The sequence below is a fragment of the Pleurodeles waltl genome, chromosome 9 (assembly GCF_031143425.1).
Source record: "Pleurodeles waltl isolate 20211129_DDA chromosome 9, aPleWal1.hap1.20221129, whole genome shotgun sequence".
In the NCBI taxonomy this organism is placed as follows: domain Eukaryota; kingdom Metazoa; phylum Chordata; class Amphibia; order Caudata; family Salamandridae; genus Pleurodeles; species Pleurodeles waltl.
The window spans coordinates 286,384,769-286,404,141 of NC_090448.1; the positions used below are offsets into that span (position 1 = coordinate 286,384,769).

The 19,373-nt window shown below is 40.7% G+C and overlaps 1 protein-coding gene and 1 long non-coding RNA gene across 6 annotated transcripts in view; one reads left to right on the forward strand and one right to left on the reverse strand.

Annotated features, from left to right (window-relative positions):
- LOC138259175 (uncharacterized) overlaps window positions 1–19,262 on the forward strand; it is a 124,570-nt gene extending 105,308 nt beyond the window's left edge. Inside the window, exon 4 of the long non-coding RNA XR_011198662.1 lies at window positions 18,845–19,262. This is a non-coding gene — a long non-coding RNA (uncharacterized lncRNA). The remainder of the gene's footprint in view (window positions 1–18,844) is intronic.
- Window positions 1–19,373, reverse strand: part of MITF (melanocyte inducing transcription factor) — a 654,150-nt gene that overhangs the window by 362,905 nt on the left and 271,872 nt on the right. The gene's annotated exons all lie outside the window — the stretch shown is intronic.

Genomic DNA, 19,373 nt, shown 5'->3' on the forward strand with positions numbered 1-19,373 from the left:
ACTGAAAGAATAGCAAGTTAAAACACATGATTTCTCTAGTGTGATTCTAAAACGACCTAACCCAATAGCTACATCCATAAAAAGAATGTCCAACAGGAGACTCTTTACAGATTCCCAAGAGGTGCAATAGTTAACAAATACAAAATTAAAAACTGACGATGAAGAGTAGAAAATAAAAAACAATCTAACATTTCTAATAATTTAGTCGTATTTTTAATAACATACCAAGTCCCGAAGGTAAAGGATTAATTATTCATCTAAACGTGAATATTTAGAAGTGCAGTTACCGTTGAGATAAGTAGGTAATGTGTGAGAAAATATCGTGCGCACCCAACAGGTTCCGGAAGTACACTGCTCAGTACCCAAATAATTTGTCTCTAAAACGTGACATAAGAAAGAGAATTTGACTTGTAACTTGGAAATGATTGGGTTCAAGTGCTGGCCTTCTAGATGATGGGCAATAGGTGCTCCAATAGGACGTTTACGTTTTAGATTAGTGATGGCCTAAATCCGTTCATCACGGTGCAGCTCTATTTAACACAGCATGACAAAATTGTTATGCTTCTTAAGTGAAAAGAATGCAAGTATCTTAGTAAATATACATTCACTAAATCAAGCACGAGAGGCTCTTGCAGCCATGTCTCTTGAAAACACAGAAGATCATCACAGAGTTACTCTGTTTATGTTGGCACATATCATTCAAATGGAGACCTCGAAAGAATCATTAGCCGTAACTGCAAGAGGAACGAATGATTTGTATGGATTGTGAGATCTTTTTAAAAATGCTGTAACTCACTGGAGTTAAAAACATTGTAATTCACCTTTCCCGCAGGGGCAGAATTCAAGAGCTGATGGAGATAATCCCTGAATTTCAAGAGAGTTATATGTCTGACTGAGTGATAGCTGAACATCGCCGGTGGAGCATTTTCAGAATAGCAGTTCACTCCCTCCGAAACGATGCAGGTCTCTGAGGCTACAAAGTCCTCTTCTACTTCCCGAGTTAGATTTCCTGACAAAAGGAGACAAGAGGCACCTTGGAAACTTCTCTTTAATTGGTGTTATTCACAAATTCTCAATTATTTTACATCAGGGGAAGATGAATCCTTAAATAAAGAAATATATGACTAGGCAAAGATAAGATTCGTGACCAATTTAAAAGGTGCAACTTTTGAGCCCTTTTTGCCTTTATACATATGTCAAGGAAAATTATAGGAGCGTTTTAAAATGGCCATGAAACCCAAAACATTTACCCTGGAGTGACGAACGTTTTGTACTTTAAACAAACCCTTGTTTTCTCAAGGGTGTTTTGGCCTCATTTTTATCCACATAATTACTATTCAGAAGCTTTTTCACACTTGGCTGAGGAGCTTCTTTGTTAATTGAGATCTTCAATGATTCTACTTTTCCCTTTTGAGGATGGCTAACAGGAAAATGATCTAAACGAGTTTCACTCCTTCTAAATGCAGTTGTGTTGTTAGAGTTTTGCTGACTCTAGAGTAGGGGCTTACTTTTGAATTTCTCGTTATTTAGACTATTTGCACAGTTAGAAAAGGGCAACTGAAAGCATAACAACTAATTGCACCTCTCTTCTTTACAATCCTGGGTCCACGAAAACGTATACTAAGCTATTTGAATGAACTCTTCACTGTTCTGGATGCTCGCTGTTCCAACACATCACAAACTAGGCATGGGGATCTGGCTGATTACGCTTAGATGAGATTTTCCTTCTCATTGACTAGAGGTTTGAGCATACCATGTAAGGTTCCTTGCATTAACAAAAGAGCATCAAGAGGAAGTTACAGCTGAACTCAGAAAAGCAGCAATTAAATAATTTGTGTTTATTTAAGCTTTATACCGAACACCATGCAAAAAAAAGGATGAGTATTAAGCACTGGAGATGGTAAATGTGAAAACACGTTTTGCTGAATGACCTCATCCAAGTGTGGAATTCTCTCAGGAAGGGGACAATAGACCTTCAATTGGGTAGAAGATGAGAGACCAGCGTCAATAACCTTTAAGAAAAACTAATTGAGGAATACCTACTTATTTGTGTTGACTGCAGAGTTACCTCTAGATGATTACCAGTAAAAGCTACAAACAATCAAATCATCCTGAGTTTCTTGGGCAAAAGAAGACCCAATCAATTCAGGAGAGTTAACCAAACACTACGGTTTAAAGTGCTTTGACACAAATCTATGTATAGATTTCACTGTGAGTGAAGAAAAATGCCCCTTGCAAACTTGAAACTATATGGTATTGTGTGGAGGTAGCTCATCTGTATGTGAGGCTTCCATATCAAATGCTATGATCATTGAATCAGGTATGCAGGTTTTCCATCATCTTATGTACTGTTTTAATAAGGATTTACTGGAAGGCACATACCACTTACACATCCAAACTAAATCACAGAAAGCAAAATTAATTCCTCTGGGCTCCATAAATGACTTTGCATTAAAAGTCTATTCAACTCTCAACAGCAAGAATGCACATGTAGCACAGCCGTCAACCAGATTGCATGGCATTGAATCTTCAAATCAAATTAAACCTTAAAACTATTTAAGTGAAAGGAGTCTATTCTAATAAATGGCAAAATTAAATAATTGGATATTAAGACTTTTTAAACAAGACAAACAAAAGATACTAAACTATTCAAAATATGTTACAAAATGTTCAAAATGCTCGGAAGGACATTCGATGACCACAGTTCTCTACACTTCCAGAAAGAAAATCGGAGTGGACATAACCTTCACCCCTTGCACACCACACACAGCTCAACTCAGGAAGTGAAGGACAATGCACTCAATCTGTTTCACTTTCTCTGATAAATCTGAAGCTTAACGGACCACCAGAGGCAGGAAGCGGCAACTGATAGCACAAGGAGACAACTGCATGGTGTGCAGTACCACAAGCCTCAATTCAATAAGCATTTGAGTGGGATACTTCAGCCACAAGAAAAAACACCATTTCAATCACTTCCTCACATCCAAGCCTTGCCAGCCCTCAACTAACCAGAGGCCTCTGCGGGAGTATGGGTTAAAGTGCACAGGAAGGTGCTTTAACAGTAAAAATAAAAAATATGGAGGCAAAATCTCACACTCTCACAATGCACACCAAATCCATCAAATTCCTTTGAGATCCTTACTATTTTGCTATTGGGACTCCCCTGGGCACAACAAGAACATATCAAAGAGTGTTGACGGAGAAGTTGAAACTGGAGCAAATAGTCTGTGAGGTTGGAGGAGCAGACAGAAAGGTGATATGCTGCCTCTGTGGCCAATGCACATGGTAACTAAATTGATGCTGTGTTTTGCCTCAAGTTGCATCAGGAGTGCACCCACATACCTTCAATAAGAAAGCATCCTGTTTCCTTAATAAGTTAAAACCTCTTACTGGCCACTAGATTCCGAGGTCAAAGTATTGGATTCTGATCATGGTTACAGGTGGAGCCTGGTGCATACCCTGTTTGTACTCTTGATTGGAGTGCTGCACACAGACACGTGCAGGTGAGTTCTGTGAATAGTGGTATGCACTCAAGGCATATTCACACAGCACGCAATCACACTGCATAATCCCAGGTCATGCAAGTACAGCATCCACAGGGCACAGTTAGTGGCATTTCCACTGAGTAAACAAAAAAAATAGTGATTGCTACAAGTAAGTTCTGTAAGTTGTATTGTATAATCTATCTACGGAAAACCAGTATACAAATTAAGGTATTTAATTTCAGAATCATCAGGGTAGGATCTTCAATGTCATACAAAGTCTAAAATCTAAAAATTTGGAGCTTTAATCAAAACTAAAATATATTAAAAACGAGTCAGCATAAAATCAAAACTTTTACGTATAATCGAAAAGGATATGTTCCAAATTCAGTTATATACTGAAAGCATGTTTTAGAAATCAGAAGGGGACATGAGATTAAGACAACAATTTTCTTTGTGTCTCCAACAAAACACAACTTGTCCTGACTCTTAGGGACAACTCTTCTCAAGTAAGAACATCAGCTGGACAGCTATGCGTTTTGCATTATGGTAGTTTCAACTATCCTGCAGCTTTTCCTGCCTTCCCAGATATCAGCTACTGACTGAAGGATAAGTTAAATGGTCCATAATTTTTAACATATACCACACTCTCAATATAAATTAATTCCAGTGGTAGACCCATATTTCTTAGCAAACAAATGTTAGCACATATAAAGATTCCCTTCTACATTTTTAGGGTGGCCACAGCGTCCCAAGTGTTGCACTCTATTGCAAGTCACCCTAAGGTACATGCCATGACAAAATATGCTGCAGTGTATGAACGTGCACGTTCTGCTAGTCTAAATCATTACACAGTTTGCAATAGCTACACTAAACACACCACTTTTAAAGTATTAACATTATCACAGGGAATTGTTTTTATCTCACTTACAAAAGCAACGCAAATTAGAAGATAAATTGTGTTCACTTTGTCAAGACAGTGTTGATTACATTGGTTAGCTCAGTTGTCGTATTTTCTTCCTATGTTGGCTTTTATTCAATCTTACCCTCATCCATTAAGTTCTATGCCCATTTTTACTGAAATTTAGTAACAAGAGACTGCCATCAGAGGGTCCCAAATGACAACAAAGATGGCCACATTTGTCAGGAATTCAAATTTCCTGAAATGGATAGTAATGCAAAAACTGGGATTCAGAGGCGAGGGTAGGAAAATGAAAGCAGCCCTAATGTGACTGAAGCAGCAGACCTACAGATTACATATGAAACACAATTGGTTTGAATGATGAAGTAGAATTATTGCAATTGGCATACTGAGTGTCTTCAAGCAATACAGCTGTGTTTGTGGAAAATGATCAAAGATAAACAAGGCAGGTCAAGGCAGCATGCAATGTAATTGAAAACTGTAAGATTGTAACAGAAGATATGTTTTTTGGGGATTGATATACGAATGACGTGTTTACAATGAATGGTAAATTTGAATTATTTAACCAGATACAAATAAAATAAAAATCAAATAGGCACAGACTTCGACAGGGTGGCAAAGGCGTAATGAAAGACAACATAGGAAGCAAACAGAGCACTGGACTGCTTGCTGCAGGATGTGGATGATCACCCACCGCAGTGCAGTTAGTCAAGACGTTATAGTGCTGTGACGCTGCATATTGCAGCATGAGTTACAGTGGCCATTTAAGAAATGTAAAAAGGAATCCCGAAATTAGCATATCTTTTGTTGTGACCCTGGTTAGAGACACCTAGCACTAGACAAACAATGTGGCTTTAGATTCAGAATAGGTTTTACATGAGAGTCCCCTTCCATACTACAGTAGCAGGATGTGTTGCAAATCATAGACCACTTGTTTCCCCCAGACAGTTGCAGCTATCTGGTGAGGCAGGCAAAGTTGTGGGATAGTCGGACATTTATGCAATTTACATTTGCTTTTCAACTAAAGTTCCTACTTAGTTGTCCCTGAGAGTCGGGATTGCTTGTGGTTTGCTGCAGATATGAAGAAAATTGTTGTATCATATAATCACATGTTGCCTTCTATTGTCTAAACATCACTCAAATTTTCTACCACGCTTTTCAGACCCTATATCTGAATTAGGACCATAACATTTTGTAGTACATTTAAAAATGTTGGCTTTGTTTTGAACCTCAAGCTTTAATATATTTGTAGACCCAATGAAAACAACAGATTGGGGCAGCTGGTCAATGAAAAAATAAGGAGCAGAAAATGTGGAGCAACTAATGCCTGAAGCAACAATTTAAAGAGTATACATATTCTTTTAAAAATGTCTTAAGAGGGCAATAATAAAATGGTGTCCCCCGCTGGTAATCATTTTTAAAACTACGACACATGGGTGATTGAGGTAGCATTTATAAATAACATTTTAAGAGACACATATGATAGTTAGAGGACCTCACTGCTTACCAATATTCACTATAAGCTACTACAAAGTTATTGAAAAGTTAGAAAAAAACTAAGTCTTGCATAACACTATCACAGTACAGAAGGATTTCTTCAAACATTTAGAACTCAGCACAGCCTAGGAGAGAAAGTTTTGGGGTGAAGTTTGCTTTCCGCCTATTACCAAACAAGAAGCATTAAGGCTCTATGAGTTCTTTCCAAGAGTTAGAGTCTTCAGAATTTTAGATATTGTTCGAGTTTGTATGACACTGAGGACTCTAGCCAGACAATACAGGAATTGAACAACACTTTCTACTGTAAACAGGTTCACTTTAGAGAGAATACACTATACTTCATAGATACTGTAGTTGCACTAATTAATGTTTGTGTTTTGTACTTTATATGTGAAGGTTTTTTATACAGAAGCTCCTCTACCTCTCTTGAGTTTATTCAGTCATTTCCACTGGGTAGGATGGATAGAGGTTGGATAGCTGCAGGCCATGCACTGTGCTTTGCTACCAAAGGGCATCATCGTATACCACACCCTTTGCAGCACAGAGACCTCCACAGCAGTAACCAGTCACTGATCGATAGGACAGGTAATGGTGAAAGGCAGTGCTCCTACCTCAAGTGCCCATAATGGCTGGTGCATTTCCAATAACCACAGTGCAAGATTTACTGCAATGACATGTGGATGTTGTGGACCCACATCCTTGTTACACCGTCGAAGGTCAATTGTAGGAAAATCATTTTAGAAACCATGAAATCTTTGCCACTCAATGACTATGTTCACCAGCCAAGCGGAGCTCTTCCCTTGCAGTCTTTGAAGCTTAAAGCCTTTCTTACGAATCTTATTCCTTGGTCCCCCGCCCACCCCTGCCAACCACGCAAGAAACCTCGGCTTCATCCTGGACTCCGCCCTCACCATGTCCAAACAGGTCAGCGCCGTCTCCTCCTCCTGCTTCAACACCCTTCGTATGCTCCGCAGAATCTTCAAGTGGATTCCAACAGAAACCAGAAAGACGGTGACCCAGGCCCTCGTCAGCAGCAGACTTGACTACGGCAACGCACTCTACACAGGCATCCCTACCAAAGACATCAAACGACTCCAACGGATCCAAAATGCCTCCGCCCGACTGATCCTCGACATACCCCGCCGATGCCACATCTCCCCACACCTGAGGGAACTCCACTGGCTCCCAGTAGACAAGAGGATCACTTTTAAACTCCTTACCCACGCTCACAAGGCGCTTCACAACACCGGACCCTCCTACCTCAACACCAGACTCAACTTCTACACCCCAACACGCCAACTCCGATCCGCCAACCTCGCCCTAGCCATCGTACCCCGAATCCAGCGCAAGACCTCCGGCGGCAGATCCTTCTCTTTCCTCGCCGCCAAAACCTGGAACTCTCTCCCCACTCCGCTACGCCAGACCCAGGACCTCCTCACATTCAGAAGGCTCCTCAAGACCTGGCTCTTCGACCGCTAAACAGCCTCTCCACCCCCCCCCCCCCACCTCAGCGCCTCGAAACCCTAACGGGTACATAGCGCGCTTTATAAATACTATGATTGATTGATTGATTGATTCCACAATCACAAAGACGTTTGTCAAAGAGATAGCAGAATAGAGAAGCATCTGTTGAACATAATAAGGTAGATAGCATGAGCTGCTCCTTTACAAAAGAAAGATATAACCTACAGAACTACCTCCCTTTTTGCTGTTATGATGGAGTCAAGAAAGCAACGCTTACACTTCATGGTGACTGTTTTTCTATGCCCATTTTGGGTCTGAATAAGAGAATGGATCTGTAGGTGGGAGGCATCCTGGAAACATGATTCAGAGAATCCAACATGCATCAGTAACTCATGTGTTCATGCCTGTATCACTTAGGGCATTGTGTGCATCACCCACACATTCACAGTACCCATTATAAGCAATTTGATCCCAACTCACCCAAGTTACAGTTGCTCTGTTATGCCCTATCATGCACATACAGATGATTAGGATTTCAGAAGTACAACTGACCATATCTGCCTTAACTGTATTCATTTATTAGCACTTTATTAAGGATTTTATATAAAAATGACAAGAAAACACTTAAAATGTAATATAACTTGGTGACAAATGTAACAGAAAGTACTTAATAGCCTACACAAAGTGAATTAATAATATCAAGGAGATGGGTTTACATTGTGAAGAACCTGTAAGAAATAGTACACGGGAGGGTAGATGTGGGATGAGATATAAAAGCAGAAATCTGTGAGGTATATGACACAACTAAAGTGAAACAAGTGAGTTAACAGCATCCGTTGGTACCATATTATATAAGAGATTTAACATACAGTTACCATTTAACACTAAATTGCACTATACTACGTAATCTGTAGGAGATATTTCTCCAGAACAGTGGGGGGTCAAAGAGTTGAGCCAGCTAGAAATAATTTATTTTCGTATGTCCCGTTTCTTAGTATGATGCACCAGGCCTCTCATAATCCTGCTTTTTATGCCTTAATTTACTTTGTTGGGGTAAAAGAGGTGATGGAGCTCAGCTGTGACTTGCAATATCCTTACATTATACAGCAGGGCTACTTTATCCCATATATTATATGAGTACAACAATATGTGCTTTGTCAAAAAACAAACACTAAATCTCAATTGTGAAAACAGACACCATAACCAAATAATTACTATACTTTTTATTGGCTTTTAAGCTAGACATGGATATGAGTAGTTTATTCCATTCTTTTTGGCAAAAGACATAAAATACCAACTATATTGTGTTTTTAAAAGGGTGTATGTATATGTGTATACATATATATATGATCCATTATATTTGTGGGATATAGCGTTAAGCCAGGCTTGTTGAAAGTGCACTCTTTCGTAGATGTTGAGGGGCATTACTGCAAAAAAAATGTATACTCATGGTAGATGGCTTAATGTGTAGTCTCATTACAAATACTTCAAGAAGAGCAAGTGCTACACCTACCAGTAACACAGGTATGCATGTTGTCAAATGATTCATAACTTACATTGGCGATGCCAACAAAGACCGAACGAGTCCGAAAACCAGCACCAACAAAACAACAACACCCTCCCACCATTGGCAATATCCCTAAGGTAATAAAAGAGCTTACTGTTAATAAGAGACGACACAGTTCATTTGGACCTCAGTGGGTCAGCTGCTATGAGGCTGGGGTGATGGAGGGAATGCCTCTGCTGACTATCCCCAATTTAGAGCTCTCACCAACACTCTCCACTGCAGAATTCTAGCCAAAAGTGCTTCAAGCAACAAGCCTGACTGGTCTTGATTTTATTTTAAGACAAACCAATAAAACAGAGGGTACGCTTGAAAAACAAAAAACAGTTCCCATTATGTGCAGGAAGTGTCCTGAGCATGGGAAACCTTGAACACTTTTGAGCCCCAGGTCTGCCATAGTGCGAACGACAATCTTGTGCTTTAGGACGCCTGAATGGAATGACATCAGAGTTGCAGTCATACATAGGAAATACCGTCGGAGGTCATTCGTGCCAGATGGAAAGAAGGTATTTCCAAAGGTGGTGCCAGTCGACATTCAATTGTTGTAACCACACTTACCTCCACCTCTAAATGAAGCAGGGGAAGCAATGGATGGACGGTAGGGAAATGCGTACATTTGTGACAGAAATCCCTTCATTTTCTACCTCTATTCAGGCCAACAGATTTGATATCACGACAAAGGTTATTTTTGACAGGTGTTATGTCATATTTCCATTGCACATGATGTCTCAATCATGAGAATTTATTGAAATGATTAGGAGATAGTAATTTTACCAATTAATTTGCATACAAAAATGAAAGTAAGTGCGATCTAAATGATACCAAGAGACAAGGGGGGTTATTCTAACTTTGGAGGAGGTGTTAATCCGTCCCAAAAGTGACGGAAAAGTGACGGATTTACCACCAGCCGTATTACGAGTCCATTATATCCTATGGAACTCGTAATACGGCTGGTGGTATATCCGTCACTTTACCGTCACTTTTGGGACGGATTAACACTCCTCCAAAGTTAGAATAACCCCCAAGGTAATGGCTATCCGCTGTTTTATTCGTCACTGGTTTTACTTGTGCAGCATTAACTATACCTAAACTAACTGATAATCAATAAACGCGAAACACACCACTGTGTGCTCTGGGTGCATATAGTGTGGGTTAAACAAGGTGTAATGGTCTGACCAGACCACGACCAAAGGCTTTCTATCCTGTTTGCTCTACAATCTCTTGAGCAAATTCAGCCACACACCAGCAAGTGACCTGCACAAAAACACACCTGGAAGCAGTCTGACCACTACCGTGAATAGGTGGCTTCAGGCTCCTGTGCCTCGACGGTAATCAGTTCCTGTACTTTTGCTGGTTTTGCCACAAATATCTGCTTCCTCTCGTTGGTAGGAAAGTAAGTGTTAATTGATGTTTCAGTGCTGACGACCTGTGTGTGCTGTGCATCTGAAAGATCTCTGCATAGAAACTAAAATAAATACATGTTAATCCTTTGTTTGTACACCATTGCACGTCTCATAAATATTCTATACCAACAGCTGTAAAACCTGTTTATGTTCTTTCGAATTTCTGATTTTAATTGTTATTACTAGGATAATTAAGAATGAGCTAGCTCTTTACAAGAACAGAAAACACTCAGTAAGCGATAATACTGCCTGTTCACCTTAACATGCTACATGTGGACAAAAGTGGCCAAATCAGTGAACTCATATTAACCAGAAATAATGTCTACAGTGCTACTCTCCTGTAGCCCCAATTGTCGAGGAAAACAAAGGAAGAGTCATTGGACTCAACCATTTTCCCCATTTCACGGGGTACTACGAGGAGGAAGTTGTATATTTCGCCCACCCTTTTACTGACATATACACTTAAAATGAGTATATTATAAATGTTACATTTGTAGGCTGCTGAAAAAAGAACCACTGACGGGATATAACTGAGCAAAGAACATAAGCTCGCGCAGTTGCAAACAGTATAAATTATCATGCGTCATTTTACGTACAGATCATAAAATAACAGCATTATTAGTGCTGACTAGCTGGATGCACGTTCTGACAGCACTATCTATTATAATGGCGGTGATGAATGGCACTCTGCTCCGAAAATTAAACGAGGAATACCCTTGACATTTAAGATTTATTGTTAACAAGTAGCATTCCAAAATGGCACCTTCGGTATAAGCAAAATAAAAATATACAGGTTTATAAATACCTAAACTTAAAAAAAAAAAAACGGAATATCGTCCTGAAGTTCGAGCTTCACCAATAACGACAATTTCTTTGATTAAGAGGTAGACCTGTTTAGCCCCTTTTGCCAGCTGCCGTCAAGCCAATAAAATAGTTGTTAAACAGAGAAGTTTCACCCTGCCCTTTTGAACAACCAAGGGGTTCCACCCTGACCCTTCAACGGAAATACTTACATTAAAGACAGACAATTCTAAGAAAGTTGGGGCTTCCGGTTTGGCGGATTCTTGCCAAATAATACATGTATGCACTGATTCAGTCGAGTTTTAACCACAAACCAGATGCCGTTTTTCTAAAGACACTTTTAAAGATGATCGGTCAACCTTGTACAGCTTAAAAAAAAAAAGAAAAAAATTATTTGTAATCGTTCATTACTGAGGTAAATGACTTATCCAGAGTTTGGAAAAAGGGCACCACTAAGGGCCAGATGTACAAAGCACTGGTCTTAAAATACAGGTCACAATTTGCAACCAGTATTTTTGCGATCTATTTATAGGTCAGATCACAAAATACTGAATGGTACTGGGTTTCAATGCAACCTACCCTCATGAGTATTAATGGGATAAGCAGCAAATTGTGACCTACTATGATTCACAGCCATCATAGGGATGGCGGCCTGCTGAGGTCCACAGACCACCATGTCTGTGATTGCTTTTCATTAAAGCAATTTTTTTAAACTATTTTATTGCCATGATAGAAACACTTAATCCAGATAATTATATTTTCCAGTACATCACCACCTTTTAGCTAACAATATATGTTCTTAAACTTTAAACAGAACATCAAGGCAGAAATCATACAGACATTGAGCCATGACAACTTACAGCATAATTAGGGAAATATACTTATGAATGTCATATTGGTACTAATACTCAAGCAATACTCCAGAGTAATGTGCCTGCACATATCCTGTGTAGTTACCTGGTAGAGGCAATGAGAGGTGGAGGGGGTAAGAGGTGGGGGGGGGTAGGTGGTACCAATTCCCAGAAAATATGTATCTCATGCTGATAGGATAAATGTAACAATATTTCGCCAGCCCGTCCAACAAAGAAGAGTAATCTAAAAGGAACACGTGTCTAACCAATTTGTCTCAATAACAGAATCTAAATCTGGGATCGGGGGTGGTTGTTCAGGGAAGCTCTCGCATTAATGATGAGAAAACCATGGCACACGTTCTAGGGTATGGAAGTGGGTCCATATCCACAGGGGATGGGAAGAGGCAGTATCATCAGTGTCTTCAGGCGCATCCCAGTCAGCTGTCGGTCAGTGTCGTCCACCAGTTCGTTCTTATCCGATCCTCCCTCACTTTCTCTGTCCAGTCCAGAATCTCTGGAGTCGTCTTCTGTAGCTACCTGGTCTCCCTGTTGTGTATCACTCCTCATATTTTCCCAGTTACCTATAATCGCCGTCCAGAGTCCTGTCAAAGGGCTTCTTCCTATGCTCCAGCTGTCTTCCCTCCAAAGGGTTCTTTCCTCGGCCAAAGCCCATTAAGTTACATCGCGTATCCATAGGTCTATCATGGGGCCTTTATCAGTTTTCCAGGTCATTGTTATCCTGGGTTTGGATAGTACTATGTCCAGATCTAGGAATCAAGAACTGATATGCGCTTCTAAGGTCTAGGAAAACTCCTCAATAAACAGGATTCTATAGAGCATGAGGAGCAAATGCTGAAGAACCACCTGCCAGAATATCTGAAAGGTAGGTCAACTCCAAGTCATATTACAGCAGTCAGCGCCAGGCTGTCCACACTGAGAAAAGCCCAGTGGGTCCCCACCATATATGACCTGCAATCTATGAGGTACGTTATATGCAAGAAGTTAAATTGTATATATATTTGAGTCTCGTAATAAGGCACCCTACCTAGGGTACACCACTTTTCTTAATAAAGCAATCTTTTTTCCTAAATGCAGCACGTTTTCACTAGAGGAAATAGGACTGCGCTTAAAAACAAAACCTTGTTTTTCTTTTTTGTTTGTTTAAGAGACTTTAAACAAACTTTTTTGGCACATTGACAAAGGGAAGGGGACACCTTTTCTTTTGCAAACGTGATACCATTCAAATTTGGGGGGGGAGGGTGTCTGTTAAATATCAATGCTTTGCAACTGGATTTCAGTTGCAAAACCTTGATACATAGGATACCGATTCAGTATTTGGAAGGGATGTCTACAACACACTGCTTTCACATATCATACATACCAAATGGGTATCTATTTTTAAACACATTTAGCAATTCAGAAAAAAAAAAAATTATATCGCTAAATGCATTCAGCACATAAGTAAAATGGCTTTTGGGTCAGCAGACTGTCTGATTTTCCAAATCAGAGGGTTTGCAAACGCTTAGACCTTTGGACATCTGGCCCTGTGTTCCTCTATTCACGCTCCCCACACGTCACCACTGTTCTCTACAAAAACAGTTGGATCTGATACCCATCTACTGCACAGACCAATTTTCGAAGTGATTTCAAATCACTTGTTTATTCAAGCATAATAAACAGTAACGGAGAAGCTGTGCAAGTAAATATTTTTTTTTTACCTAACAACCACTATCAATTAATGCGAATCAACATTTTCTTTGTAATCCTGAATGTAATTTCCAAGGGGTGACTGAATCATTTATTACTGAGAAGGCAAAACTGAAACCCTCTTCAATGCTCATTTCAGTATGCCCGTTCCTTAGTTATATATATATATATATATATATACACACACACATTTATATATATATATATATATATATATATATATATATATATATATATTTTATTTTTATTTTTAAACAGAGGGAATTGCGGTGTTTCCGCCTGATCATTAGGCATTTCAATGTAGGCAACCCTATTCAGGAACATCCTACTTTGATGGTTCTCCCTCCAACAATCCAAGATGCCACAAATCCATTGAGCTTGCGGTCAATCACCACTACCTCGATGCCACTGAAGTGCCTGCACCTTACCTTTGATGGAGAGATGCAAACCCACACACGCTCCTCTTAGACACCTGCATCCTGATGGCTTCCTTATGCTACTTTGTTGCGTGCTACATCCTTCATAACATAACTGATACAACCTGCTGTCAAAACTAATAGGTAGGACATTTCTGTGTACAATCATAGTAAATAAATCAACTATGATAATAATGATGCCTGTCTTTATGAGATAATCTGTTTTAAATCATGGGCTAAGCCTCCAATATGATAACTCCAACCCTCACCTCAACTCACTAAATTAACTCTCTAAGTGATTCCTTTGCTGATAAAGACGAATGCTTTGATTTGTAACTACAAACAAACACAAATGATGGACGGAATGCGGAACCAATCAAACATTCACCCCCAGTCACAGATCTGGGTTTAATCCATCAATTCTTTTGCTCACCATGCCACCCCAGTTTGGACCCAGCCATATGCAAATCAGTCTTGACCCTGTTCCCCAAGGGAACAGCCCAGCCCAAACTGCCAGGCCAGGTCCTCCCTGGACTGGAAACAAGCATCCTGGGACCGGTTTCAGGGTATCACCCTTCACCAGCCAGGCTAGCTTGAATCCAGTGGCACAGTGAGCCTGAGACCCACGTCTGGGCATACCTGGCGCACTTATGGCGACAAAAGCAAACAACAGGGCCAGACAGACCTTTTCTTCCACTGGGTATTCCCCTTTTGGTTTGAAAACCTTTGTGGCTGGTTTTGAAAGCGCAGGGCCGCTCTTGATGCTCTTGTCACTTTCACCAGCTCCAGGCTTCATGAGAATGAGAGAGAGAGAGTGAAGGTAGTGAGAAAGTGACCAGAAAGGGAGAACAGAGAGAGAAGGAGATAGAAAGCAAAAATAGATGGATTGAAAAAGAGATGATTGTGAGAGGAGATGAAGGGAGCAGGGGTGGTTAAGCAATTTTGATAAGGCTACATTTATTTCCAATCTACCTTCTAAAACAGGTTCCATTATAATTTTAGTTGAATGTATCTGTTATTGCGTTCGGCTTGAGATAGAGCTCTGGAAAAAGCTCTCAAGCCCATGCATGAGTAGCTCATCCACTCCGGGGTTAATATTTCAGTATTTGAATTCTGCAACTCATAGCCCTGAAAATATAATGGGATGAACACAAGTACATGTTTCATTGTGAAAAGAAAAATCCTGGACTAGCTGAGTTACTGATGCGGAGAACTGGGAAACTCTGCCAAGACAATGTTGTGCGTTAAACACAATAGTAAACTACTTTATCTGTAGTTTTTCTCCAACTTTATATTTATGTACTGCTGTACTTATTAAATAGAGCATTAATACCTGACTACACTGTATCTCTGTGTAAGACACCACACTACCAGTTAGGCGAGGGGTCACTCAGTCATCAAAAGCATCAATTTATTACAAACGGGTTCATGGATGAAAGGTTGGTCCAGCGGACCCCTTTTTCATGAGGACCAATATCGTTGTTTGGAAGCAGTAGCTAGTGCAGGCTTTTTTTTTAATACTTCTATTTAACTATTTCTAGCATTTGTTTGCAACACATAACTAACAGAATTTTGATGTACCTAATTTTACACCACAGGTATTATTTTTAGTCTTCAAATTTGCAAACTTGCTCGCTCTTTCATATGAAAGAACTATGCACCATGAAAGTGGTGTGTGGGAAAGGTGATGTAAGACCATGTCTTATATGGATAACGTTCCCCCTGGTGTACTTATATTACAGGCCACCTCAGAGTTCCATAAACTTATAAAGGAACTCAGCGTTCTTCCTCGTTCCTCCTCAGTGACTTGTAATATCCTTATAATGTACAGCAGAGGTTACTTTATGCCTTCCATATAGTGCTGTTTACCACTGGCCAGAGGTTAAATAGTGGTACCATCTGTTTTAAAACAATGTTGTTGCCTAGTCAAAAGTTTAGCAGACACTTTTAGTGGCACATGCACACTTTTCACTAGAGAATGCAGGATCTGTGCAAAAACACAGCAGAGGGTTCCGTACATTATAACTGGTGCAATAATGCCAATACTGGTTTGTGGTATTACCACAAATCTTCTAAAACCATCCAAGCTCTCTATTATAAATCAGCCAGTAAGTAGGACTGTTGGACTTTTTTGCCTATGCAGGGTCAGCCCCAATCTTTTTGCCTCCTGCCTCCTATTTTTTCTGACCAGTTTCTGTTGGCTTTTGAACTCTGAGCACTTTACCACTGCTAACCAGTGCTAAAGTGCATATGCTCTCTGTGTAAATTGTATGGTTGATTGGTTTATCCGTGATTGGCATATTTGATTTACTAGTACGGCCCTAGTAAAGTGCAGTAGAGGTGCCAGGGCCTGTAAATCTAATGCTACTAGTGGGCCTGCAGCTCTGGTTGTGCAACCCACATAAGTAGCTCTGTAATCATATCTCAGACCTACCACTGCATTGTCTGTGTGTGCAGTTTTAACTGTAAATTCGACTTGGCAAGTGTACCCACTTGCCAGGCCTAAACTTTCCCTTTTCTTACATGTAAGGTATCCCTAAGGTAGGCCTTATGTAGCCCCAAGGGCACGGTGCAGTGTATGGTTAAGGTAGGACATATAGTAATGTGTTTTATATGTCCTGACAGTAAAATATTGCTAAATTAGTTTTTCACTGTTGCACTGTCCCTCTCATAGGTTAACATGGGGGCTACCTTTAAATCTTATTAAAGTGTAGATTCCCTTTGGGAGCAGATGGACATGTGGAGTTTGGGATCTCTGAGCTCACAATTTAAAAATACATCTTTTAGTAAAGTTGAGCTTAAGACTGTGTGTTTGAAAATGCTACTTTTAGAAAGTGAGCATTTTCTTGCTTATACCATTTCTGTGACTCTGCCTGTTTGTGGATTCCCTGTCTGGGTCAGTTTGACAGTTGGGCTGGTTGCACCTCACACTAGAGAGTGGCACACAGGGAGCTGGGGTGTAGCCTGCATATCCTGATGAGCCATCTGTGCGAGGGAGGGGAGAAGTGGTCACTCAAACCTCAAAGGGCTGTGCCTGCCCTCACACAGTGGAGTCTCCAACCCCCTGGTGAGTGTCTGGGGCCTGGCGTGGGCAAGGCAGGATTTCACATTCAAGAGAGACTTTACTTTGAAGTAGGCCTACTTCAAAGGAGAAATTGGGTATGAGAAGGGCACCCAAAACCACAGAATTTAGAACACTTCTGGAAACCAAGAGGAACCTCTATATGGAGAAGAGCTGAAGAAGAAGAGCTGCCCAGCCTCTGACTGTGCTCTGTGGAGCTATCCTGCAGTTGCTCCTTCTGCCAGAGTAAGAGGGCAAAGACTGGACATTGTGTGCCTTCCATCTTGAGAAGAAATCTCCAAGGGCTTGATTTAGAGCTTGCCTCCTGTTGTTTTGAATTCTCAGGGACAGCAAAGACTTCTCTCTGCCAGCACCTGGAGACTCTGGAGAGACTCCTACTCTGCCCTATGGTGCCCATCCAGTTCCTGGGACCCTGAACGGAGAAGCTGACAGCCTCAGAGGAGGAAATCCACACACAGAGCGCTGTGCGGGGAAAAGATCAACGCAGCTCCGATCTGCGGCTGAAGAAACGACGCACTGACGGCTCTGTGGCTGAAAATCGACGCTCACCAGGAACGCGACCGAATAATCAATGCACGGAGCTGGAGAAATGACTTGCAGCATCGCTGACGGAGACTCTGAGATCGAAACCCGCGCTGCGTGTTTTTTTAATCATCATGCGGCTGTATTTCCGACGCAAGTACTGCTGGGCATGTAAAAACAACGCAAGGCCTGCCCAGACCTGCGAGTGTTGACCGGATTGATGCATCGCTCTCCTGCGGAGAGAAGAAACGATGCTCCAGACCCGACGAAAGGAGAAACAACGCAAGGTCTCGCTCGTGAGTGAAATCGACGCATCGCAAGCCCTTTTTTGATGCACACTCGCCCGGGCGGGGTTATTTTTGACGCACACAAGGTACATTTTCACGCTAACAGTGTTAGTGTGTGTTTTAAACTACATAAAGACTCTTTTTGCTTTTTAATTGATAACTTGACTTGTGTATTGTGGATTTTTGTTGTTTTGGTCTTGTTTTGTTTAGATAAATATTTCCTATTTTTCTAAACCTGTTTTGTGTCATTTTGTAGTGTTTTCATTAAGTTACAGTGTGTGTTGGTACAAATACTTTACACATAGCACTCTGAAGTTAAGCCTACTGCTCTGCCAAGCTACCAAGGGGGTGAGCAGGGGTTAACTGAGGGTGATTCTCTTTTACCCTGACTAGAGTGAGGGTCCTTGCTTGAACAGGGGTTAACCTGACTGTCAACCAAAGACCCCATTTCTAACAAGGACACAAAGGGTTATTAGACTGGCAGTATTGTTACAGATATTTACACTTCATTTGGAAATCAGACCAATCATTTGGAGAACAGGAACAAGAGTAGCTTCAACTGAAGATTATCGAATGTCTTCTGCGAAGGTAAAAATCTGCCAGAGACTTCTATTACCAGAAGATGTGAACAGCTCTGCCGGGTAATCTACTGGTATTACGGGCGTGCCTCCTGCAGTCTACCGCAGATATTTGTAACTTTGCAGACAGCCATGTTTTTCACCTCATAATTATCACCCACTTCAAAAACAGGAGCTACAATAAATTGTCAGTGTACACAAAGGGACTTGTTTTCTAATCTGCTCACATCTCATTAACGATGCACCTATTTCTTTTTCCACTATTTAGGCACCGTGAAAAATAAAACTGTGACAAACCAGGATGGGGCCCGATCACTTCCCTGAAGTTATGCATCACTCTACTATGAATGACATGACAGCTAAAACCTCCCACCGCAGGTTGCAAGAAGAGGCGGGGAACGAGGTTCGCTATTTCTATTTATAGCACGACCAGTTCATGAGCAAACTATTGTTACGATAGCGTTTGCTACAGTTTTATCGGTACTCCTCCAATGAGGCGTCGGCGTGCCAAATGCTTTCTGTTTGGCGAGGACATTATAAGCACGCAGTGGTGATTCCAAAACCACAATCTGCAAAAACAAAATTCTTTTGCAACGCTGATCCAGCACTCCTCTGTGTGAAGTGCTCGTAATAACTGCGGTACCAGCCAAGTAAGATTGCAAAAACAAAAGGCTTTAATGTGAAAGACGTGCTCCTAACTGAATTAAATGTTATCTTTTTACACTTTGCTACTATAAGGAATTTATTTTTGTGTATTTTCTCAGTATGATTTCATATTTGTTTGGCGACCATATTTA